Consider the following 27,029-nt stretch of genomic DNA (forward strand, 5'->3'; position numbering starts at 1 on the left):
CTCACAGATGGTTACGATCAAACGAATCAGGAAAATATATCAAAGTAATATGAATAAATATCATAGCATCAATGTGTGGATGTCAAATGGATGTCAAGGTTTTCGATTTGCAATTTTGATGGATTTTTTGACATTGTTATGACTGTGTACTACTTTAAATGTTATTTTAAAGTCCGACTAATTAATACAGTTCAAAAGAAAAAAGAAGCAATAAAAAAATGAAAGTAAGAACAAATGAAATATTGACTGTATGAAAGAAAGAACTAAAGAAAGAGGGAACGAAAGAAAGCGAACAAAATAAAGAACAAAAGAATGAAGGAAAGGCCGAATGAACAAATAAAAGAATGAATGGAAGGAAGAATGAATAGCGAAAGAGAAAACAAAGAAAAGAAAGAACGAGCAAAAGATTTAACTAAAGAACAAACAAGCAAACAAAAGAAAACAAATGAAAGAAAGAAAAAACAAAAACATGCAACTTTAAAAAAATTTCAGTTAAATTAAAAATTTAAAACAGAAAAAAGAAAAACTGCGACAGAAAGAACAAACAAAAGAAATAATTAAAGCAAGAAGGAACAAAAAAAGGAACAAAAACAAACAAATGTAAAAGAAAGAAAGAATGAACAAAAGAAATAACAAATGAAAGAGTGAAAGAAATAAGTAATGAAAAAAAGAAAGAAAAAATGAATAAAAGAACGAACAAACAAAATAATGAGTGGATAAACATAAGATTGAAGAAACGAAAGAAAGAATAAAAGACAAAAAAGAGGAAAGAATGGATAAACAAACAAAACTTGGGTTTAAAATACACACCAAACAAATGAATGAAAGAAAGAAAGAACAAACCAAATAATGAATGAAAGAGCAAAAGAAAGACTGGAAGAACAAACAAGCAAACAAAAAAATGACCAAAAGAAAGAAAGAAAGAAAGAAAAAGAAAGTAAGAAAGAAAGAAAGAAAGAAAGAAAGAAAGAAAGAAAGAAAGAAAAAATGAAAAAACGAAAGTAATGAATGAAAGAAAAAAATGAACGAAAGAATAAAAGAACAATAGAATGAATGAAAGAATGAAAGAACAAACAAAGGAACAAATAAAAAAACGAACAAACAAAAGAACGAAAGAAAGAACGAATGAACAAACAGAAAATGGATAAAGTAAAGAACAAATTAAAGAGCAAAAGAAAGATTAAAAGAAAGAAAAAAGAAAGAATGAAGGAATGAAAGAACGAACGAACAAACAAAAAAACGTACAAACAAAAGAATGAAAGAACGTACAAACAAACGAACAAATAAAAAATAAATAAACGAAAGAATGAATTAAAGAGCAAGAGAAAGAATGAACAAAAGAAAGAATAAAAAAGAACAAAAGATCGAATAAAGGAATGATTGAACAAACAAAAATGAACAAATGAAAGAATGAATGAGAAAAAGAAAATCAATGAAAGAGCGAAAAAAAGAACTGAAGAACGAACACAAAAAACAATGGAAAGAACGAACGCATAAATAAACAAACAAAAAACAAATAAACAAAAGAAGGAATGAAAGAACGAATGAGCAAAAGAGAATGAATGAAGGAGCACAAAAAAGAACTAGAGAAGAACAAACGAAATAATGAACAAATGAAAAAAAGAGAATGGATGAAAGAACAAACCAAAAAACAAGCAAACAAAAACTGAATAAAAGAAAGGACGAATGAAAGAGCGAAAAAAAAGAATCAATGAACAAAATATAAGAGCAAACAAACCAAAGAATGAACAAAGCAAAGAACGAACAATATAACGAACAAATGAATGAAACTTAGGTTTAAAACATACATCAGATATTCGGAAAATCCTCCACTGAAGGTAAATGTAACATGAACAATGACATAATTTTCGATGTTTTAGATGGACTATCCATTTAAGATCCCTTCTTCGCACCTGCTAATGTTTCGAATCGTCCCATTACAGGTTCATTTAACACGTTCAGCTTGGTAAAATATGATTCGTGCATTAGCTGCATGCTAAATTAGGGCCAGCATTGAAAGAGCTCACAAAAAGCCTTTGCCCCATTGAGCAAACCGCAGCTCTGCCTGGAGCCGCTCGCCACGGTAATTTGATTCACCTAGACAGAGTGTGATGGAATTTAATAACCTGAACAGCGATGATGTGTGTCCGGAAAAGAGGAAGGCAGCGAGTTTCTCCAGGAATCTGGAGGCGAGACTGAACCCACAGGAATGTTGAGCCCTGTGAGAAAAAAAAAAAAAAAAACATCACTATAACAAAGTTACATCAAGTACAATCACATACTCTACATGAACATGGATATCTAATCAAACTTCTCTTCTATATGAACTAATCTCTTCAAATGTTTTTTTTTTTACATGGTGTATATTTTTATAAGGAATCTCCTGATCTGCCTTTTCCTTGTCTACCTCGCAGGCACAGGACGTCAGCATGACAAGAGTTCACACTTAGCTGATGATTGATAAAGCGCAATTGACATGCATCGGGAGAGAGCCCTGAGCTCTTAATATCCTCGAGCCCGTGGCTCCCTCATGTTAGAAGGGCGGGAGGGGAGTTTGAGCTCAGGTAGGTCTCGAGAACTCCCCTGCTTGTCTGCGAGTGGGAAGTGTAAACTAAGGTTCGTCTTAGATGATAATTTGGATTAGTCGATTAACTACCGTGAATGTCTTTGGATGGTGGGAGGAAACCGGGGAGCCTCATTGAATGTGTAGTTGCGCCCCTGCTCACACATGATTTGTTTTAGCTAATTTGGGTCAATTTAGATCCCGTTTACACTAATGTGTTTTAGTTTGAAACGCATAAGTTTTGCCACGGTTATACCATCCGTTCTAACTACGCCGGAGTTTTCGAGCGGCAAAAACAGAGTGTTTTGGAAACGCTGGAGAGGCCGTTTTCATTCTGAAATGTCTCAGTGTGGATGGGGGAAAACGGAGACATCTGAAAACGGAGGCGGGGCTGCTGAGATTCGCTGCTTGATTGGGGCTTTTGTGTCATTGCGTATCCTTCCCTTATTCGTCAAGCCCCTATCCAATGACTATAACACATGGCTTTAACGCTACCGGGAGACAGCAGACCAGCCTTCAATGTAAACAACAATATGGACAGAGAAATGGGAGCGTTGTTTGCACTTTTGTCTGTTTTAGGCGCATTTGTGCCGGTTTTCATTTGTTACGTTTAGTAACAACCTCTCTTGCTTTCTTTACCATCGCGTTCATTGTTCAACCGGCGTTTGTTGACAATAACCAAATGCCGAGCGAGACACATGCTTCCTGTTTATACTAGAATGCGCATGCCCAGAGTGTGCTAATGGTCACGTGATATACGTTTTTGGTGGCATAGTGTGGACAGAGATGTGTTCAAAAGCGCTAGGTGAAACGCTAGTGTAGACACGTGTCTATTTGATCTAAAATGCCGTATTAAAACTAAAATGCACAAGTGTAAACGGGGCCTTAGAAACGTTGCCATGTAAAAGCGAACCGCACCAAGAACAAAAAGCAACATGTAACAATTTGAATCCCTGTTTCGGAACAAAAGAATCGACCCACAGGTGTGAAAGCACCCTAAGAAAAGAGAGAGGAGTGTTTCTACAGGTGGTTTGTAAAGTGGTTGTGAGGCACACTTCAGAAATGCACAATGCTTTTTTTCTAAAGAAGTGAAGAGATTGAAAAAAAAAAATACAAAAATATCCACATGCCTAATAGAAAAACTGTCCTGGAACTTATTTTTGGGTTTACTGGGTAGATACTAAAACTAACAGCATATGGTTTTGAAGTGACATACGGGTGAGTGACAAAGTGCTAATTTTTCTCTGAACTGTTCCTGCAACTGACCGACTTTAGTCATGTTCGTGAGTTTGAACACAAGTTGTTTGTAATATGTGCAATCTGTTGGGTTTCGCACCAACCGTGTGTCATGGAGTGCGGTCCTGTTTTAAGACTCTGAGGGGGAAGTGAGACAGATCTTCCTCAAAACCTCCGGAGACATGGATAAATGCTGAATGCGACTCTCTCTCTCTCTCTCTCTCTCTCTCTCTCTCTCTCTCTCTGTGTGTGTGTGTGTGTGTGTGTGTGTGTGTGTTTCTAGCTCAGCATTGATGCCAAGCATTAAGTCTAAAGCAGCCCTAGGTAAAGATGAATACACTGATCTATTGTTTTCTAATTGAAATGATGCCTTTTATGCTAAGCCGAGAACTCAGTTAACAGTTAACAATGGTGTACAATAAATAAATAAATCAATTCATCAAATTATTAACAGTTAGCATTAGTGATCTGCAATCTGCATATTAAATTATACGAAATATCTACTAAAATATACACTTATTGGCCATTTTATTAGGTACACCTTACTATTACCAGGTTGGTCCCCCTTTTGCATTTAGAACTGCTTTAATGCTTCATGGCATAGATTCAACAAGGTACTGGAAATATTCTTTGTAGATTTTGCTCCATATTGAAATATTAGCATCACACAGTTGCCGCAGATTTGTCGGCTGCACATCCATGATGTGAATCTCCCGTTCCACCACATCCTAAAGGTGCTCTATTGGATTGAGTTCTGGTGACTGTGGAGGCCATTTGAGTGCAGTGAACTCATTGTCATGTTCCAGAAACCAGTCTGAGATAATTCGCGCTTTATTACATGGCACGTTATCCTGCTGGATGTAGCCATCAGAAGATGGGTTCACTGAGGTCATAAAGGGATGGACATGGTCAACAACAATACTCAGGTAGGCTGTGGTGTTGCTTAATTGGTACTAATGGGCCCAAAGTGTGCAAAGAAAACCTCCCCCACACCATTACACCCCCACCAAAAGCATGAACCGTTGATACAAGGCAGGATGGATCCATGCTTTCATGTTGTTGACAGAAATATCTATTAGAAATACCAATTGATAATTTTATTTAAAAAACATAAACATATTTAAATGCTGAAAATTAATAAAATATTTATTTTTTTTTATTCATATATAATTGTATTAAAAATTTTTAAAAAAAGATTTAGGGTAAAATGAAATCATATAAAAATTTAAAATTTAAAAAATTGAGTTAAGTAAAAAAAAATACAATTAAAAAAAAAAAAAAATATATATATATATATATATATATATATATATATATATATATATATATATATATATATATATATATATATATATATTATATATTTTTAATAGATAATTTATACTTTTTTAAATTTGTTTTTATCTCAATTCTAAAAATTTACATATTTTATATCATTTCATTTTACTCTAAATCCTACTTTTATCTTCTAAAGGGAAAGGTAGTACTATTTTATTTCATTTATGATAAATCTCAGTGCTTTAAACTCCTAAATGGGAAATAAATCAAGTACTTGTATAACTATTAAGTACTATTATGTTTTTCCATGATGATTTCAAATGATAAATAATTTCCTTTATTTGTAAAGTTTAAAAAATACACATTTATATTTAGCATGACATTATCTATGCAACAGTCTTCAACAGAGATGGATTGCCACTGATCCTTCCCCTAGCAGACACAAATAGGCCTGTGTGGTGTTTTCAGGACAGTGTGGGCGAAGTAAAGCGGAGTTGCAGATTCAGCTCCGTCTGTTGCTCTGGAACGCATCAATGGCTTTTTGTGCGCCTGCTATATGAACAAAGCAATCAGCTGCATCACACTGAAGAGCTGCTTGTTCTGTAAGTCTGAAGACTGATGTTCAGTTATTATGCTCTCCTGGCCAATCAAATTGCTCCACTTTTGGCCAGAATTATTTGCAGAGCTGTCTGTGAATTGTTGAAACTCCCTCGACAGGTAGTTGCAGTTGCACATTTATTAGCCCTCCTGTGATTATTTCCCAAATGATGTTTAACAGAGGAAGAGTTTTTTCACAGTATTTCCTATAATATTATTTCTTCTGGAGAAAGTCTTGCTTTATTTCGGCTAGAAAAACAGCAGTTTTTAATTTTTTCAAACCAATTTAAGGTCAATATTATTAGCGCCCTGCCCCTTTCACACAGTGATACCGATTAATATCTGGAAAATTTCCGCAAGGACTTTACCGGTAAATTCAAAAAAGCGCTGTTCACACAGGCAAGGACGTTACGGAATTTTTCTGGAAAAGAGCATTCGCACATCCATTCCAAAATACTGGCAAATTCTCACATCATTAACCAGAAATGAGCTCTAAACGGCTGCGCTTGTGTTTGTAAACATTTGACTACATTTCAAACTCTGTGGGTGGATCAGTATTGTGAACAACTCCAATGAAAATATATAGAGAAACACTTTCGCATGTCGAGATGTACATGATATGTGTGTGCTGACACTCACGGGCTGTTTCATGGTCACACGCATAGCTTGAAGGTAAACAAACAATGGCTTATCATAAGCATCTTATCGATAATTACTTACATGGTTGGAATTAAGATGATCATATAGGGCCCTATCATACACCTGGTGCAATGTGGCGCAAGGCGCAGCGCAATAGACTTTTGTTGGTTTCAGCTTGGCGCAAGAGTCGTTTTGAGGCGTTGCACTACGCTGTTTAAATAGCAAATGCATTTGCGCTCATATGTGCGCCCATAGGTGTTCTGGTCTAAAAAGGAAGGTGTTCTGAGGCGCATTGCTGGCGCGTTGCTATTTTTAGAAACTATAATAGATTTTTCAATAGACCAAAATAAACCCGGTCTAAACTCCAGCGAAAAGTTGCGCCTCGCTTACACACTGCTTAATACACACAAGATGTAGAGCAATACGGAAATAATTTTACATATAAAAAAAATAAAATATTATGGATATATATATAGGATATAATAAGAATATGTATAGGATATAAATATAAAGGATTAAAATATTACAAAACATATTATTTTCTAGCCTACATAAATATAAAAAACACTGCTTTTATGCTTTCTTCATCTCGGGAGGCTTTTTCAGTTCATTCTTAACAATTTGCTTTTGTATAATGTTATTATTATTAGCAGTATTATTTATTATATCCATATTTATATTTGTTTTATTAAAACAAGCTTAGATTTGCCCACCTGCAGGTTTTAGACCATATGGGGCACAGCATGTGTTTTAGGATATAACTCAGGTTTTTAAACACTTCGTTATTATTGTTCATTTATTCGTTTGCTGGAAATTAGAACTGAATTTAGAAATAAATTTGAAACAAATATTTGTGCTCAGTTTTTCCAATTACACTTACGTCATGTAAATAGCAAATGCACTTATGGCGTGACGCAAGGCTCTTAAAGGGAATGGGAGATGAAACTCTGATTGGTTTATTCTTAAAACACACCTGTAACTCCTTAAGAAAATAAACTCAACCCTTTTAGACCATGCGCCACAGCGCAAAACGAATTTTCCCATCCTTAAATTAGCAAAAATGCACCCTGAAAGTGTTTGCGCCCTGCGTTTTATACTTTGTGCATGAACCGTCAAAATAGAGCCCATTATCGTTATCTGACTAACTTCGAGCAGCTAATGTGTCTGGGAAAATATTTAAAGGCTTTTATTCTCATAAACCGGGCGAGCGTGAATGCGTCTAACTGTTCTGATTGGCTAAAGCAGACGTCCCACTCAGCATGTTCTAGACGTGCATGCGCTCTTCCGGCAATATTCCTACTGCGTTCACACAGCGCAGCATTCCGCAGATTGAATTCAGCAGATTACCTGTAATGTTACAACGAATTTACCGGTATTTTCAAAAAGGGCCTGTTCACACATACACACCTTTCCGGAAAATTGCCGGTAATATTTGTTTTTTGTTGACTAGAAAACAAACCACTGTTGTACAATGACTTGCCTAATTACCCTAATTTGCCTAATTAACCCAGTTAAGCCTTTAAATGTAACTTTAAGCTGAATACTTGAAATATATCTAGTCAAATATTATGTACTGTCATCATGGCAAAGAAATCAGTTATTAGAAATGAGTAATAAAACTTCTTATTAACTATTATAAAACTTAATCTTATTAAAACTAATTAAAAGGTCTTTTTCAGTGACTGTAGGTCAATGTGTCAATATCTGTCCCTCTTCTGTGGGGTGTCCCCCAGGGCTCTATTGCAAATCCTTATATGTTGGTCTCCCTTAATCTTCATTGGCACAGTTGCGGTTGGTTCAAAATGCGGCAGCTAGACTTTTAACAGGCACCAAAAAACATGCTCATATCTCACCAGTTTTAGCATCCCTTCATAGGTTTCCTGTTAATTTTAGAATTCAGTTCAAGATTTTACTTATTGTTTTTAAAGCACAGGCAAGCACCTTCCCATATATCTGAACTTATTAACCTACAGTCAACTCCTCGGTCCCTTAGGTCGTCGAATAAAGTTGTACTGCAAATTCCTCGGCCACGACTTAAACTGAAAGGAGATAGAGCCTTTGCAGTCGCTGTTCCATGTTTTTCTTCTCTCTCTATTTTGAAGTCCAGACTTAGGGTGCTTTCACACCTACACTTTTGTTTCGGAACGTGTCTCGATTGCCCAGTTAGCGCGGTTCGTTTGGCATATGTGAACAGGGCAATCGTGCTCTGTTCCGCGCCAAACTAATCGCTCCGAGATCGCTTGATTGAGGTGGTCTCGGCTCGATTGAAACAAACTCTGGAGCGGTTGGTTCGATTGCAGTGAGAAAGCGATCCGATCCGAGCACGGTTATATCACAATGTTTTATGGATATGTAATAGGCTTACGGCGTTATAAAGAGAGAATTATAGGTATTATAGTAGGGCGGGAAGTTTCGCGAGTCTCCGGATGCCCGCAAACGAGTGATGATCTCCCGGTAATCTCGCGTCTCCCTCCCGGTCCTCAAATAGGCATCGTCGCGCACCCTTCTCACCCCTCCCTACCGCATCTCTCCTCAGACACGTCGCGCGCACCCTGTCAATCACCACCAAACCACCACCTCTCCTGACAGCTAGCGGGATGCTACAAAATAAACCCTGACACTCTGACCAGTGTAAGGAGAGTTTACTCGCACGTGACTTGTTTTAGCTCTTTTGGTCCGATTAGAAACTTTGCAGTGTGAAAGCGAACCGCTCCAAGAGCAAAGAGCAACAATGTAACAAATGTAATCTCTGTTTCGGAACAACTGAATCGATTCACAGGTGTGAAAGCATCCTTAAGACACATTTTTATTCTATTGCATTCCCTGGCTTTTAATCTTTATAGTGCATTGTTGCTCTAATACTATTACTTTTATGATTACTTTTATTGTTATTTTACTGTTTTGTGGTTAAATAATGAGTGTTATGGTATTGTTCAGCACTTTGGTCAATGCCAAACTGAAGTTAAATGTACTTTACAAATAAACTTTACTTACAAAACTATTATGTTTAGAAATGTGTCGAAAAAAAAACTTCTTTCAGTTAAACACAAATTGGGGGGGGGGGATAGTACAATGGGGGGCTAATAATTATGACTTCAACTGTACACCAATGTTCATCCCATCCAAAATCTCCCCCCGCGGCTCTTCCAAACATTGCAAATTCATACAGTAAGTGGCCGTGACATTCGATCATGTAATTTCTTGTCTTCCAAAAACACTCAGTGATTTCCCTCTGGTGTTTGTGCTTCTGAATTCAGATATAATGTTGACGCACTGCAAACATGACGCCAGATGGAATTATACAGATGACATATCACATATGCGATGTGTAGATCAGTGTAAGGGATTGAAATGACATGTTCTACACATATTAGGTCACTCAGAAGAGAACGAAAAAGAGGGGGGACACAAAACAACACTGTAAAAAAATCGCTGTAAGTTAGCAGTTTTCTGTATTTTGTGATTCATCAGATTTATTTTCAATTTAATCTGTTTTTTATGCTTTTGAATTACATTATGGGACATTGATCCTTCTTCTAATAAGTCCTAACCTTGACAAGTTCAAACAAGTGACTTTTATTAACATTTTTAATAGTTTAAATTAATATATTGTCTGATATATTATGCTACAAAAGTCTAATGAACTGCAAGCATTTCTTTTATTTTACAGATTTATTTGTCTATATGTCATTTCTTATACATTAAACTACTAAATGTCAATAAAAGTCCAGTTTTTAACTTGTAAAGTTGAATTTCCAGCATCAAAATTCACAACCGCAAAACATTTGTGCATTAAACAATACAGAAACTTGACATTTAAAGGCTTAAGTAGGTTAATTAGGTTAACGAGGCAGATTAGGGTAGTTAGGCAAGTCATTGCGTAATGATGGTTTGTTCTGTAGACTTTAAAAAAAAAAAAAAAGCTTAAGGGCTAATAATTTTTACCTTAAAATGGCTTTTAAAAAATTTAAAACTGCTTTTATTCTAGCCCAAATAAAACAAACAAACTTTCTCCAGTATAAAAATATTATCAGACATACTGTGAAAATGTACTTGCTTTGGTGGGGGGGTTGGGGGCTAATAATTCTGACTTCAACTATAATAATAATAATAATAATAATAATAATAATAATAATAATAATAATAATAATAATAATAATAATAATTGTTTGACAATTTGCTGGCAATTACAGATGATAAGTTGGAAATTTTTAAGTATTTATTATTATTATTATTATTATTATTATTATTATTATAAAGCTAAGAGGTCCAGATTGACTCATATTTAATTAAATAATTTAATTAATATGTTTGTGCTTATTTGATTTTTTTTTCTTACAAATGCACAAATGGAATTGTCATTTTCTGGTACACTGGAAAAAATTATTCAAAGATGATTCTTTGAATATTTAACAATTTATTTGGGCTGAATTTAAACAAACAAATTAAGTTGAACATTACAAAATTTAATTTGTTCATTTGAATTCAACACATATAAACTGTTTGCTTCAATTTTGCAGACATCGTTTTTTCAGTGTATAAAGGGCAAATATGTGCCTTTACTTTTAAAAAATAAAAAAAATTTTTAAAAAAATTATTTTTTACCTGATTAAATAATGTAATCAATGGTTCAGTTTGTCCATATCTGAGCTTATAAACCCTAGAAAGTTGTTATGCTTTAGGTCATTTTTGTGCGTGCTGTATTCTCTGTTTACACTGAATTACTATGTTAAAAATCATACACATAGACTTTTTACATGCAGAATCCTTAAACTTCCTAACTCTGTAATCTACAACTACTATGCGATATTTCTTTCCAAACTAATCCAGACTAAGCCAAAAGTGTGTCTGCCCCAGAAACGGGCCGTGTGAGTATAAACTCATTTTTCCCCATGTACAGTGAGGGTGCAAATGAGAACTGCCCAGCTCATACAGTGTGTGACATGATCTGAGAGAAGGCCGGAGCCTCCAGGCCACATCCGATAATATCGTAATACAGCTCTGAGCCTGCAGTCGAATCGGCCATGAATCATCACATTAGCCGTCCTCGCTATGGGAGGAAAAAGATCTTACACTCCACACTCCCCTCAAAAAAAAGCCCAGGCTCTGCTGGAACAGCTGCAGGGCAAGATTGGGAGGATTTTGAAGGTCAAAACCTGAGGATAACACATTAAACTATCCAGAACGGCCACGACCAGAGAGGAAAAAGGAAGAGAGATCCTTCTTTGTTCCCTTCTTTCATGAGAGACGTTCACTGGACTTCTTATCGGATTCCTCAGATGTTTGTTTCAGGTTGTTTGAGACCAATGAGGCTTGCTCTGGCGGTGACGGGAACCTGATGCCTTTTAATTTTAGCTTCTGGCCCCCCCAAACCACGTATTTGCCCATTGTAAACCTGACAGCGCACGTTAAGGTATTATACTGCAATATGCAGCTCTCTGTCAGGAGAGAAACACAATCTTGCCCTTCTCTCTGGAATGTGAAGTAACAAGAATCACCGAGAACAAAACATCAAAGCTAATCAGGGTTTGGAAGACGTGCCCGCACAGAAGAATGCGTCGCTCTGCATCGATAAAAAACATTCAAGTTTACTGCGGCTGCTGGAAAAATCTTCTTTTAACTTATATTAGTAGGCAACATTGTACAGCGAGTAAAGCTTTTGTCTTGTTTCTATACATCTCAGAAGTCTTAAATAAAGAAGCATTTTCTAGACATGTAAAAAAGATTGTCGCTCAAATAATAAGTCAAAATTAAGTGTAAATATTTCAACCCAGACTCATTCCGGAAACGTAGCCCCGCGGATGTTTCTGGAGACCACGAAATACGTCTCTGGAGGTACGTATTTTTGCAGTTTTTGTTTTTGCGAATCCGCAAGAGGCTGGTGTGTGCTTTTTCGCATCTCAAATTTCTCTTGCGAGTCCAGTTCGCGCCCACGCTGTTCTCGCGCGATCCCACCAGAGGCCGCTGTCTGACTGACCGATTGATTGACCGGCCAATCGGCTGACCCACCCTTCTCCCTTCCCTGAACCCAACCAGTTTCACCCATCGACCCACCCGCCCGCTCACTTCCCTAAACCTGAGCAACAATTTAGAAAAGCCGTCTAAAAAAAGAAAAGCCCCTGCTCTGATTTCTTTACTGCGTTTTCGGATTTCACCACGCTCTCACTCTGTTATGAACTTGTTCACTTTATTTTCTGGATTCTGTTTTTGCCTGATTTCTGGAACCGCTCTTCCCCGGATTCGAACCCGGTCGCCGTGGTCAACTCTCTGCATCTCAAGTCTGCCGACGTACACGATGAGCTGACTAGACAAACTAATTACGGCGGGAAAGCCCTCCACACGGAGGTAAGCAGTCAGCCTGTAAGCACGAAAAGGAACAGCGTCACACCGCCCAATAGTGTTCGCTTACAAAAATGAAATGCAGCCATACGTACCTCCCGGGACGTATTTCGCGGTCTCCAGAAACGTCCGCTGGGCTACGTTTCTAGAATGAGCCTGGGTGTAAATATTTTCTGTCTCTAGTTTTTCTTTTGTTTCTAGTCCAAATATCTAAAATTAAATATCTCCTTAAAATATCTACAAAAATCAAGAAGAATTAAGTTAAAACTTGTGTTGTTCTTAAAAATAATGAGTCAAAATTCAGTTTTTCCATTTTGCTTGTCTAGAAAATGCTTCTTGATTTCAGAATTTAAAGATATTTGGACTAAAAATCTGACAAAAACTCTAAATGTTTTTTCTTACTCAACAGTTTTTCACTTGTTTCTAGTCCAAATATCTACAAATTACTAAATCAAGCAGCATTAAGTTAGTTTCAGAACTAACTAAATTAAGTGAGTTTTACGTTAAAACAAGCAAAATAATCTGCCTATTCGGCAGATTATTTCTAAAACAACATCATATGTTCTGCTTGTCTGGAAAAAGCTTTTTGATTTAAGAATTTGTAGGTATTTAGACTAGAAACAAGACAAAAACTTAAAAAAAAATAAAATAATAAAATAAAAAAAATTACTTTTTGCAGTGTAATGATTTTCTTTCCCTACTTTTTATTTTGTTTCTAGTCTAAATACCTAAAAATTCTTAAAATCAAGAAGCATTGAGTTAAAAATGTTTCAAAAATAATGAGTCAAAATTAAGGGAGTTTTTCCATTTTGCTTGTCTAGAAAATGCTTCTTGATTTCAGAATTTGAAGATATTGGACTAGAAGTCTGACAAAAACTCTAAAAAAAATTTTTTAATAAATAAATGTGTTTGCAGTGTAATGCTTTTCTTTCTCTACCTTTTATTTTTGTTTCTAGTCCAAATACCCCAAAATTCTTAAACCGAGAAACATTGAGTTAAAAGCTGTATTGTTCTCAAAAATAATGAGTCAAAATTAAGTGAGTTTTTCCATTTTACTTGTCTAGAAAATGCTTCTTGGTTTCAGAATTTGAAAATATTTGGACTAGAAATCTGACAAAAACTCTAAACTGTTTTTCTTACTCAACAGTTTTTGACTTGTTTGTAGTCCAAATATCTACAAATTGTGAAATCAAGAAGCATTAAGTTAAACAAGGTCTTGTTTTCAGAAATAATAAGTCAAAATTGAGTGACTTTTATCTTAAAACAAGCAAAATAATCTGCCTATTCGGCACATTATTTCTGAAAACAAGATCATATGTTTTGCTTGTCTGGAAAATGCTTTTCGATTTAAGAATTTGTAGGTACAGTACGTGAGAGTTCAAAGTGACTATTACCGCCAGGGCTTATACCGCCGCCGTTTGAAATAGCTGCCGCTCTGTTTTTAGTGTATGACCGCAGTTTGTGAATAAGCCGCCAGGGGACACAAAGGGACGGGATGCAAACGAACAGAAATAGCCTATACAGCAGCTTTAAATATGCTACTGTGCTTGTAAATGAGATTAAACAATAAGTCAAAGCATTATAATTCCGTCATTAATCATTTAAAATTTGTTAACACACTTTATTGAAAACTTTTTAAGTGCAAAGAGGACTGGTTTTGGAAAAGAGAATTGAAGAAATAAAAGACAACTAAAATGAAAGCACAAACATTCAGTACAAATAAGTAGTCTTAAATAAATAAATAAATAAAGCAGTCTTTTAGCCTAAATATAGAGAGATGTTCAGTGTTTGCTATTTTAATAGGACTAAGACAAGAAATTTTCATTTATGTTTTTATTTACGTTTTTATTTACATTTTCGTTGTTGATTATATTTTACTATCTCATTTTATGTTTCAATTATTGTACATAATAATAAACGAATAGGACTAGAAACAAGACAAAAACTTAAAAAAATAAAATAATACAATAAAAAATAAAACTTTTTGCAGTCTAATGCTTTTTTTCCCTAGTTTTTATTTTGTTTCTAGTCCAAATACCTAAAAATTCTTAACATCATGAAGCATTGAGTTAAAAATGTTTTAAAAATAATGAGTCTAAATTAAGTGAGTTTTTCCTTTTTTGCTTGTCTAGAAAAGGCTTCTTGATTTCAGAATTTGTAGATATTTTAGAATAATAAATCAAAATTAAGTGAGTTTAACCTTAAAACAAGCTAAATAATCTGCCTATTCAGCACATTATCTCTGCAACAAGATAGTATGTTTTGCTTGTCTAGCTTAATATAAAAAATAAATGCTGATACTGCCTCACAGATAATCTCCTGACTATAAAAAAAACTATGAGTACAGTACACGTCAACTTTCATTAACCCTAACCCTATAACCTTACAGTCTACCAATACTCTAATGAGAATTAGTTGGAATGCAGTTTTAATGTAACTTAAAATCAACCAGATATGTAAAAGGGACCATCAAAATAAATTGTTTCCCATTTTTGTCTGAAAGTCACGTAAACAGCCCCTTGGGTTAGGATGCAGATGCAGTTCTGACGAGATTTATATAGCCCTCTTAGTTCGGTTTGACATGTTTACTACCTTGTTTCCAGCTATTGTTCCTTTAATGCTCAACATACCTTAATATTTTAAAGTTGGAGATAGTGGGAGTGAGTTTGACAGGTGTTTACACGTCCTCTCTTTATCAAAACCTCCAGCAGCTGTGTGTTTCCTGAGCTATACCTGCGGTGCGTTCGAAGCCCCTATAAAGTACACATTTGTCATTTTGACTTCATGCCAGAAGAATCGTTTTTCGCTCTCTTCTTACTCTGGATGGAGAGATCTCGTGGCTCTGGTAAACCTCCGTGCATTTTCTATCAGGGTAACACTTATAAAAGGAGAGAGGCAACCCTTGCTACCCTCCACCCGCCCCTTATAAAAATCCTGGGGTTATTTTTATGCGTCTTTCTCCTCTGTCAAAAGGGTCAGCGCTCCGCTCGTGTACCCGCGATTCTTCTTGGGTTTAATGCATTGGCATATTAGCATTTAGATAACCCCTCTGAATATGGGAGGACAGGGAATTGAAGGCAGGAACAGAATAAATACAGTGAATAATACATCATACATTTAAAATGAATGACACTGGAGTTTTTTTTTTTTCCAGTTTGGAATTTGGCACGATGGAGAGCCGGAAATGAACAGATGCATCAAATTTGCTTCCCCGAATCGATGGCGCTTTACATATTTACAGAGTATTGTTTGGTTTTTGGTGAAATCTGCTGTGGGGAACATGCAAAGTGGATTTGCTTCTTATTATGCTGGATTGATTTCAGTTTAGATCCTTCCAGAGCAATCAGCCCTGTATTGTTTGGCGTGTTGATACTTAACCGCTTTCAAACCCTCAAATATGTGTTTTCCTCTCAGAAAACGAAACCTTAAATCAAAGACGGCCAAGCAAACACCCCTCGGCCTAATTAATGATTATATGCCTGTCAGTCCAGTAGCCCGCTGCCTTTTTGTTGAAGCTCTGTTGGCCTGGTGGTTTATTAAGCGGAGGTTCTGACTGGATGGAAATGACTCAGGTCCCGCAGGGCCCAATCACAGAGTCATCACGCTGGGAATGAGCTGAGAGCCCGTCTATGCAGATCAGTGTGTGTTAAGAGGCTACTCTGCAAATCTAATGGCCATTTAACCATCTGGGCTGAAAGAGAGAAAGAGTGATAGAGAGAGGATCCCGCAGAGACAACTCCGGACCCATCAGTATTCTTGTCAGCGTCTCCACATGTGGAACCAGAAGCGAAATATCGCACCACCAACCCCTCCCCGATGGGTTTTATTGAAACAAATTGCGGGTCCCTTTACCAGCTGCACTATCTGGGTGCGCTGGGATGGGGTGGAGGAAGAGCAAAGCGTAATGATTAAAAGCGGAGGAAAAGGGTGGAGGTGTGTCCCGAGTCTCAGGTCAATCAACACAGGGTGATTTGGAGGTGTTGAGAAGATGTTGAGATGAGGGAAGGAGGAGACGTCTAACAACACCACAGCTTATGCAGGACCTTTGAAGTCAAGTGGTGGAAAAGGGCAGAAAATGACACGTCATGGAAACTTTTCGGAAGCACAAATAACAGGCCGTGCTGTTCGAGAGAGTGTTTTACATCATTTAATACAAATTACAAAGTAGATGTTGTGATTTTTTTCAAAATGTCTATGTTAAAATAGGTATGGGGGTAATTAAAGGTTAAATAACATTAACCCTTTACTGCATTGTTTTGCCATATGGCAACATATTTATGTTCATTTCCCTGCTGCTGATTCCTTAGGACCAACGTTAAATTTTTTTTTTTGTTGGAAAGAGAAGACCTTAGCGTAGCCAATAGACTGATTTCACGCGGCCGCCATTTTTAAAAGCAAAATCGTATGGAGTGAGAATAGACTCAATAATAATTCACGCAAAAGACACGATGTACACACGCGTAGCCAAATTCACGTACATAAAACCAAATTCACGTGCGTAAAATATTTATTTATATTCACAAAAAGATTTCACGTGCACAAAATAAAAATACATTTTCATAAAATACGTTTCACAAATGCAAAACACCACTTGCAAATGTATACGAGTGTACAAAAAGTTTTGAATGTTTAAAACTTGCGAGTTCATCCTGAATGAGTGTGCAAATCCTCTTTCACGTGCGACTCCCCCTGGATACGTGTGTGTGTATTTTTGAGACTTTCCTGGCAGAGGCAGGGCTACTCGTACCTTTCAGCCAATCAGTTGAGAGCTGTATTCAACGAAACCAACTCTGTGCTTCTTTTGCGCAGACTGTTCCTCTCCAGCATGGCGAATGGAGAAAGCAGCAGTCGCAGTTGCACTTTAAAAAAAAAAAAATATTTATTTGACCATATCCTCACTCTTTTTATCCATTATTTTGCCGCAGCTCCGCTCTTCTTATTTATTGTCTCGCAGCCCCATGAGCAAAATGTAGCCTACAGGGTAATGTTAAAGATTAAGTATAATTCCAGCCACAAAAGCATTGCAGTGCCGTTGTGGAACAGTGGTCAGCTTGTTGGATTACCATGCCCTTAGACCTGGGTTTGATCCTCACCTGAGTTAATATCTTTTTTTTTTTTTCATTTTTATTGTTAAGACATATAAAACTGTAAGGTTGTTGAACATTTGAAGTTCTAAAGCAGCTCTTTTCTTGAAAAAGACGTGATAGTGTCATTAGAAACTGAATGAAACTGAAAAAAATAAAGATCCTCACCTGAGTAAATAACTTTTTTTTTCAGTTTCATTCAGTTTCTAATGACACTATCACGTCTTTTTTAAGAAAACAGCTTTTTTTTTTTTTTTAGACTTATCTGATTCCATAAAATCGAGGCTGCGGTGGGAAGAAACCTGGAAGTATCATTGGGAGTTACATAGGAATGTTGTGTAGCTGGCCATGTATCTTATCAGCTCTCACTCACGCTGCTGTCTGCTGCTCTCTTTAGTCATGTCGTTTCTGTCAATCAAACGGTGATGGGTGGAAATCATTCAACTAGCTCATTCCAACGAGGAGTCCTATTTGCACTTAGCCTAAATAGAAACAATTTTACACCTTTACATTAGACCATTTCTTTTTTAATTCACTCACAGTGCTTTGTTCAAACCCCACTCCGTTAACCGCGTCAGCTAAACTCTGCCACTCTATTTTTTCTTTTGTTATTAATTCTGGAGGACAAACTTGCAAATAACACCGTTTTTCTCTGGTCTACCTCCGATAGGAGCACCTCCAATTCACATTCTGTTCAAAGTTTCTCTTTTCGCTTGCTCTTGACATTACTTTCTCAATTGGTTTTGCCAAAGTAGAGTCATTACCATATTCATTAGGGGGAGGAGGCAGGGAAGGGTTTCGCGCTCGTGCATGTTGCGCTCAGTTTCACATTAATTCAGATGTACAAAGAGAATATGCTTCGGATTCGGCGTACGCAGTGTTTCATACATCTAAATTTTTCACTGCGTACGCACATTTATAGATTTGTGTGTACGCAATGATTAAGTATGAATTAAACGCAAGTCTTTGTACATGAGGCCCCTGGTGTGTGGTGTGTGCTCTGGCACATTATGGCTGCCGTCGCGTCATCCAGGTGAATGCTGCACACTGGTGGTGGATGAGGAGATTCCCCAATTAAAAAAATGTGTAAAGTGCTTTGAGTGTCCAGAAAAGTGCTATATAAATATAAGGATTTATTTATATTATTATTATTATATTATTATTATTATTATTATTATTATTATTATTATTATTATTATTATTATTAAATTTTTTCCATAGTAACATCCTTAAAGCACCTTAGCAAATACATAGCAACCAAAATACATACAAACACAAACACACACATATATATATATATATATATATATATATATATATATATATATATATATATATATATATATATATATATATATATATATATATATATATATATATATATCTCAGCATATTTGAGTACACCGCATTTTTATATATATATATATATATATATATATATATATATATATATATATATATATATATATATATATATATATATATATATATATACATATACAATTATGCTGAGCTCTATATATATATATATATATATATATATATATATATATATATATATATATATATATATATATATATATATATATATATATATATATATATACCACATTTCTCAGTGAATATAGGCAATGTATTTTAGTGCATTTAAACAAAACAGAGTTTAGATTGATTTCATTTAGATTATAGCATTTAAAAATCATTTTAATTTAAATAAATGATTAAAAAAAAAAGTTGAAGTCAGAATTATTAGCCTCCCTGAATTATTAGCCCCCTCTATATTTTACCCTATTTTTGTTTAAGGGAGAGACGATTTTTCAACACATGTCTAAACATAATAGTTTTAATAACTCATCTCTAGTAACGGATTTATTTTATCTTTGCCATGATGACAGTAAATAGTATTTGACTAGATATTTTTTCAAGACACTTCAATACAGCTTAAAGGGCAATTTAAAAGCTTAACTAGGTTAATTAGGTTAACTAGGCAGGTTAGAGTAATTAGGCAAGTTATTGTATAATAATGGTTTGATCGGTAGACTATCAGAAAAAAAATATATAGCTTAAAGGGGCTAATAATTTTGACCATAAAATGTCTTTTAAAAAATGTAAAAATGCTTATACTATTGCCGAAATCAAACAAACAAGACTTTCTCCAGAAGAAAAAATATTATCAGACATACTGTGAAAAAAACCCTTGCTCTGTTTAACATCATTTAGGAAATATTTATCTTAAATGAATTATATTTATTTTAAATTAATATAGCAACCTACTGTATGTAACAAAAGAGCAAAAAAGGAGACGAAAGAACAACAAAGAGGCAGAGTGGCAGGTAAAGAACACGAGACAGATTTGGACACACACCTGCAGGACACGGTTCACACCTGTGCACAGACCTACAGCATTACAGATGACAGTGTGCAGATCCCACACTCTATTGTTCCAGGATAACAGCGCTGTCAGCAGAAAGGCATTTAGTTTCTGACACATTTCTCTGCTCCTAGATTTATAACCCTGGACACACGGGCCCATTATTGGCGCACCACCCCCACCCATAATGGTATGTCCCATCAACGGGGGGCCCTCGGCCAAGTCGCCATGGCAACAGCACCAAAGCAAACAATAAGGCTGAATGAAAGGAGCGTGATAAGATGAAAGGTGCTTACCTAACCGAGAGAGCTGATTGGACAAGACTTTGAGCTAAAACTGTTACAGCACACCTCAGTAAACACACAGAATGAGGGTGTACTGTGGTCCTTCAGACTCACTTATTGGGAAAAAAGAGAGTGTTAACAGAATGAACAAAGAACATGGACAATAAAGAATGTGATTGCCAATGTTTAACAGATGAAAAAATATCCAAGAGGAGAATGTTGAATTGTTTTATATAGATATATATTATCAGTCGTGTCTGCTAAAAGGAGGTATTTCAAATTTGACAGTTTTGTACAACTAAAGACTTGTATAATATTATACAAATAAATTAATAATAATAAACAATATGACTGTCACATAAACAAATAAAATATGATCAAATAATAATAATAAATATATACAGTTGAAGTCAGAATTATTAGCCCTGTTTAAATTTTTTTCTTCTTTTTTTAAATATTTTCCAAATGGTGTTTAACAGAGCAAGGAAATCTTCACAGTATGTCTGATAATATTTTTTCTTTTGGAAAAAGTCTTATTTGTTTTATTTCCACTAGAATAAAAGCGGTTTTACATTTTTTAAACACCATTTTAGGGACAAAATTATCAGCCCCTTTAAGCTATATTTTTCCCGATAACCTACAAAACAAACCATTGTTATAAAAAAACTTGCCTAATTACCCTAACCTGCCTATCTACCTTAACTAACCTAGTTAAGCCTTTCAAGTCACTTTAAGCTGAAGTGTCTTAAAAAATATCTAGTAAAATATTAATCACTGTCATCATGGTAAAGAGAAAATAAATCCATTATTAGAGATGAGTTATTAAAGCTATTATGTTTACCCTGCTGAAAAATCCAGCTTAAACCAGCCTAGGCTGGTTGGCTGGTTTTAACTGGTTGACCAGGCTGGTTTTAGAGGGGTTTTGGCCATTTCCAGGCTGGTTTCCAGCCCTTTCCAGCCTGGTCTTAGCTGGTCAGGCTGGAAAATGACCAGCCAAATCCAGCTAAAACCAGCTTGACCAGCCTGGTTTAAACTGGATATAGCGCCCGGGAAATCACACGTGACGTGAGCTGCTGACCGTGAGCTGTTACCACAGAGAGGGCGGGCGTGCACCCTACTTAATGATAGACACGCGCAGATCTACTTTAGAGAACAGAACCCGCATATATATATATATATATATATATATATATATATATATATATATATATATATATATATATATAGTGTGATATTGCGTTTATACAACAGTTTGATGGCATAATTCTGTATATAAAAACAAAATCAAACATGGAGAGTCTCAAAAACCCTTTTGTATGAGGATTCATATCATAAGCTGACAGTTAAACAGTTGAGCAAGCATCTTTTAAACTTTAGATCTGTAGTGTCCGTTTTTTGCTGGTTGTATATGGGCGGAGTAATACACAAAGGGTAAAGAGGCTTCACGGGTGCTGATATTACTTAAATATATCGAGGCTATCAGCCAATCAGATTTAAGAACCAGACAGAACTGTTGTATAAATATATATACATATACATACACACACATATATATATATATATATATATATATATATATATATATATATATATATATATATATATATATATATATATATATATATATATATGTATATATATATTAGTAGAAAGATGATCAATAAACAATAAATGCTAACAATTTTTAACAATATTGCTGTTTTGCTGTTTAATCAAGCCTTGGTGAATCTAAGGGTGCTTTCACACTTGGTTCATTTCCCTGGACCGTACCCAAGTTTGATTGTCCCCCCTTGTCACCTCCTCGGATGGTTTGTATTTTTTCCTTCTGAACCCTGGTACGCCTGTGTCATCGAGCTGCTGTTTTGTTTACTGCCGTTGCTAGGTGACGGTCACGAAAGCAAGCGCCAAAATGGAAGAAGTCCGCACATTGCGGTCATTCTGCTTTAACTGACGCTTTTGGTTTTGTACATACAGAAAGCGACTCGCGTCCATCTGCCGCAAACATATTATAAACATTCAGAACATCACACAGTGTCTGCAGAAGCTGTTTTTGGAGGAGGCAAGCAGACATCACTGTGTATCACTATGTTTGCCCTGGCTCAGTCCCGCGTGTGTCACCAAGGTACGAAAGTGACACACACACACATTAACGAACGTTATGAAAAAGATGGTTTGTTGTACAGTTGGCAGTTCACTTCCGTTATTTGGTACGATTGCATTCACATCAGAAGTGAACCATACCTGAGTACACATGAACCGTCCCCCTGACCACCTCTTTCAGGCGGACTCAGGTACGGTTCACGGGTGCGGACCAAAAGTGCTAGTGTGAAAGCACCCTAAAAGACTTCTTCTATTAATGTTTTTCAAACATTTTGACATTGCTTTATGTCCCAGAGATGGGTTGCGGCTGGAAGGGCATCCGCTGCGTAAAAACTTGCTGGATATTTTGGCGGTTCATTCCGCTGTGGCGACCCCTGGATTAATAAAGGGACTAAGACGACAAGAAAATGAATGAATGAATGACATTGCTTTGGTGTGATTTCAGGTAACACGTCTTTTTTTCATATTTCAAATGTTCACTTAAACCAATTAGTACCAAACAGCTGAACGCATGATTTAAATAAGACAGAATCCCACATCGGTATAAAAATGCGTCTAATTCTCTTCCATCTACACAGGCTTCTAAATTACAATAATTTCCCATCCTGTGTGTTCGCTTTATTCAGATTAGGCTTTGTTTGATGCTGAATTGGCCTACCCTCCTACTTTATATTCTGTAATTAACATATGCAAATAGTCACCTTGGAGACATGATTAGGTAAATGTGTGCAGATGTGACATTGAATGTGCGCTGCATGAGCAACTCAAGCGTATTAATAAACAAATTCGCTCTTTCTTGGTTATGCTACCTATATGTCAATCAATCCAGCATGGCCAATTTATTATAATAAACTCTACACACTTCCATCAATGCAGACAAGGACAAAAATTAACAATGTTTTTTTTTTTTTTTTTTTAAATCATGAGTGGTTTGATAATCACAAGTTTTAATTTTAATTTAAAAGCAGCTATTTTACATGTATAACCTGGCTTACAAGTGCAGGAAGCAGATGATTTTCTTTCTGACTAATGTACCATAGTCTGTTTATCACTCGGGTGTCTGTTTTGGACAAAGATTCCTGTTGGTATCCATGGCAACCTGCCAAATTGTTATGGATCACTGCAAATACCTGAAATAATATTCCATAAGCTCTGCCTGAATTCACTTCAAATGTATGTGTGTCAGTCAGGCAGGTTTGTGCAAAGACAGGCTCTCGCTGCAGATGAGCTGAGTGTTAGACCTCAGGGCGTCTGCATAAACATTCTGACGTCCAGGGAATGAACACACTCATTTCTGTGTATTTTCATATTGCTAGCAAACTGCTGTGTAATAGTATTTGTGCTCAAATAACATGATCACTACTGATGCATCCATCCATGCATCACCTGAATTCTTCCATTTATCCTAATACCCTTTCATCCAACCATCTATTTAATTCATTCAACACTGAATTCCCTCATCAATCTATTCATCCAGCCATTGGCCTTTTTCACACTTCCTGGTTCCGGTAAGCGAAGCAGTGTACCACAACATCCGGTTTCAATGCGACGGAGCAAGAAAGAATGGCAGGGTCATCTCATCGCTGTGATTGCTGCGTTCCCAGCTGCTCCAACTCAAAAACGACACTCTTACTTTAATGACCACGATCTCCCGAAAGACGAAGGACAGGGAAAAGCATGGATGACAATATTAAAGGGGGTTGAATGCCGTTTCAAGTTATATGCGGGAGTACGTTCGTATGCTGTATGCACTTCAAAGCGGAGATTATCATGTTTTATTAAAGACTGGTGGTCTATGGTTTATTTTGATGAGTAATTATAATATAGACAAAACTCCAGTTAAGCTATCTGCCTTCCACAAACAAGTGCTCATCATGGTCATTAATCTATAAGCATGATTTATCCCTACATTGTTGTTATTTTGGAATAATAGACAGTTCATACAAATGCAAATCTCTTTTTTTTTAATTGGTTTGACAGCAAAATTATTTGTTTAGTCAGTTATATAATAAAGATGGTATACTTTTCTTGCAATGAAGTCCTTTATTACAAAATCTTAATAACCCAGAAAGTTTTCAACTGTTATTGGTTCAATTCCTGCAGAGACATGTTATTCATTTATGTTATTTAGAGGTATTAATAAGACCATCCTTCTGATGCATTGTCTTTTGATATTACTAAATCTTATGTCGGCAAATTTTGTTTTACTAAATACCAAGAGTAATGATAGAGCTATTCATACTCTTTTCCAAAAAGAAATCATTACTGTACCTTATATTCAATTTTATTATATGTCTTTATTAAAGGGTGAATTGAAGAAAAGTGTGGCTGTTACCACAGAAATATCATGTTAGAAATAGAATTAAAGAAATGTCCTATAAACTCATCCACAAGTTTTATCCAGCAAAACATTGTTTGCAAAAATTTAAAAGTGGGATTGATGTAAATTGTATTTTTGTAACGAATATGAGGAGACAGTTTTACACTTATTTTGGCATCGTACATAGTCAGCTTATGGGGTGAGTTGCAAAATGTATTAATAACGATTCTTTTGTGTTCAAAACCTCTTTCATTATGGATAAATGTACATTTGGGCTTTACTTGATTATCCTAATCTAGAGGAAAATAGTTTTATTTATTTAATTTGCTTATGTTGTTAACAAAATTGTACATTCATAAATGTAAATTTACTAATATGAAACCAGATTTTAAGGTATTGATGACAAATATGCTTGTATAATACCAGGATCAACTCTCTAAACAAGAAACTCGACCCACTTTAAAATGTGTGAACTCTACAAATGTATTTCATTATTACATTTTGATTATTTGTATTTTATTCATAATTACCTCCTGGTATGTACATTTTTGTATTGTAAAATGTTATTTTCTGTTCTTTAAATAAATAATAAAAATGAATATTATCCACGAGTAGGAGCTAACGTGTTTCCAGACTTGAGAAAACCTCACGAGCATTAAACAACCTGTAATGTATTAACCGATAGCAACTCGCCTGTATAGCTAACTTACCTCGCCATTCACTATATCTGACTCTGAATAAAAAGGAAGGAGGGGGTTAGCACAGTTTACAGACGGGACTACTGACATTAAACTCATTCTGCTGGATGTTAAATAGCCAGGTTAATCTAGCTTACGAATGGCTTGAATGAGCAGATCTTATGTTGTTGGCTGTGCACCTTACTGGAACCTGATGTTGCAAACGGTAAGACACGTTTTCTGCACAAATTCTGCAAATCGGTATCATCTTTTAAATGCTGTTTTATTAAGGCAGTTTTACACATTCAACGAACAACATCTTCCTGTCCAAATTATGGCAAAGTTGACCGTGAGAAAGTCATCCGCTGTCCCGAGGCTGTCATGTCTCTGCGACTCCTAGCGAACCCGGAAATATCGATACACTGCTTCGAAGGGCGCTTCCGGTGTTCAATTCCGCTGTGAAAAAGGTCTATTGCTCGATTCTCCACATCTACACATCGGTCTTTTCATCTATCAACTGATTTCCTCTATCCATCCATTGATTTTCCTCATCTATGCATCTATCATCCATCCATCCGTCCTTCTATTCATCCATTGACTGATTTTCTCCATCTATCCATCCATCCATCGACTGACTTCCTCCATTCATCCATCTATCAACTGATTTTCATCATCTATCCATACATCCATCCCTCCATCCATTAACTGATATCTATCTATCTATCTATCTATCTATCTATCTATCTATCTATCTATCTATCTATCTATCTATCTATCTATCTATCTATCTATCTATCTATCTATCTATCTATCCATTGATTGACTTTCTCCAACCATCCATCGACTAATTTTTCTATCCATATCTATCCATCCATCCATTCACTGACTGATTTTCTGCATCCATTCATCCATCCATTGACTGATTTTCCTTATCTGTCGATCTATCCATCCATTGACTGACTTCATCCATCCAGACTGATTTTCCTCATCCATCCATCCATCCATCCATCCATCTATCCATCCAGCCACCCATCATTCTATTCATTCATTGACTAATTTTCCTCATCCATCCATTCATCCACCCATCATTCTATTCATCCATTGACTGATTTCCTCCATCCATTCATCCATCCATCGACTGACTTCCTCCATCCATCCATTGACTGATTTGCTCTATCCATTCATCCATCCATTGACTGATTTTCCTCACCTATCCATCCATCTCCCACTGATTTCCTTCATCTACCCATTTATTCACCCATCACCTTATATCCTCCATTCATCCATAGCTCATTTTGCTTATTAAACCATTCATCCATCCATCCATTCATCTATCCATCCATCCATCAACTGTCTATTCTCATTCACCCATCCTTTAACAGACTCATTCATTTATCCATCCATTACACAATTTCCCTAATCTATTTATATTTATCATCCATCTATCCAGCCACCCATCAACAACAATCTATCCTTCCATTGCATGATTTTCCATCCATCCATCCATCCATCCATCCATCCATTCATCCATCCCTTCATTG

At 35.9% G+C, this 27,029-nt stretch overlaps 1 long non-coding RNA gene across 11 annotated transcripts in view; it reads right to left on the reverse strand.

Annotated features, from left to right (window-relative positions):
• LOC137487507 (uncharacterized) overlaps positions 1-27,029 on the reverse strand; it is a 255,307-nt gene that overhangs the window by 168,725 nt on the left and 59,553 nt on the right. For all 11 annotated transcript variants that reach the window (XR_012390167.1, XR_012390165.1, XR_012390169.1 and 8 more), the window contains one exon: positions 2,127-2,219. This is a non-coding gene — a long non-coding RNA (uncharacterized lncRNA). The remainder of the gene's footprint in view (positions 1-2,126; positions 2,220-27,029) is intronic.

This window comes from Danio rerio, chromosome 14 (genome assembly GCF_049306965.1).
Source record: "Danio rerio strain Tuebingen ecotype United States chromosome 14, GRCz12tu, whole genome shotgun sequence".
NCBI lineage: Eukaryota > Metazoa > Chordata > Actinopteri > Cypriniformes > Danionidae > Danio > Danio rerio.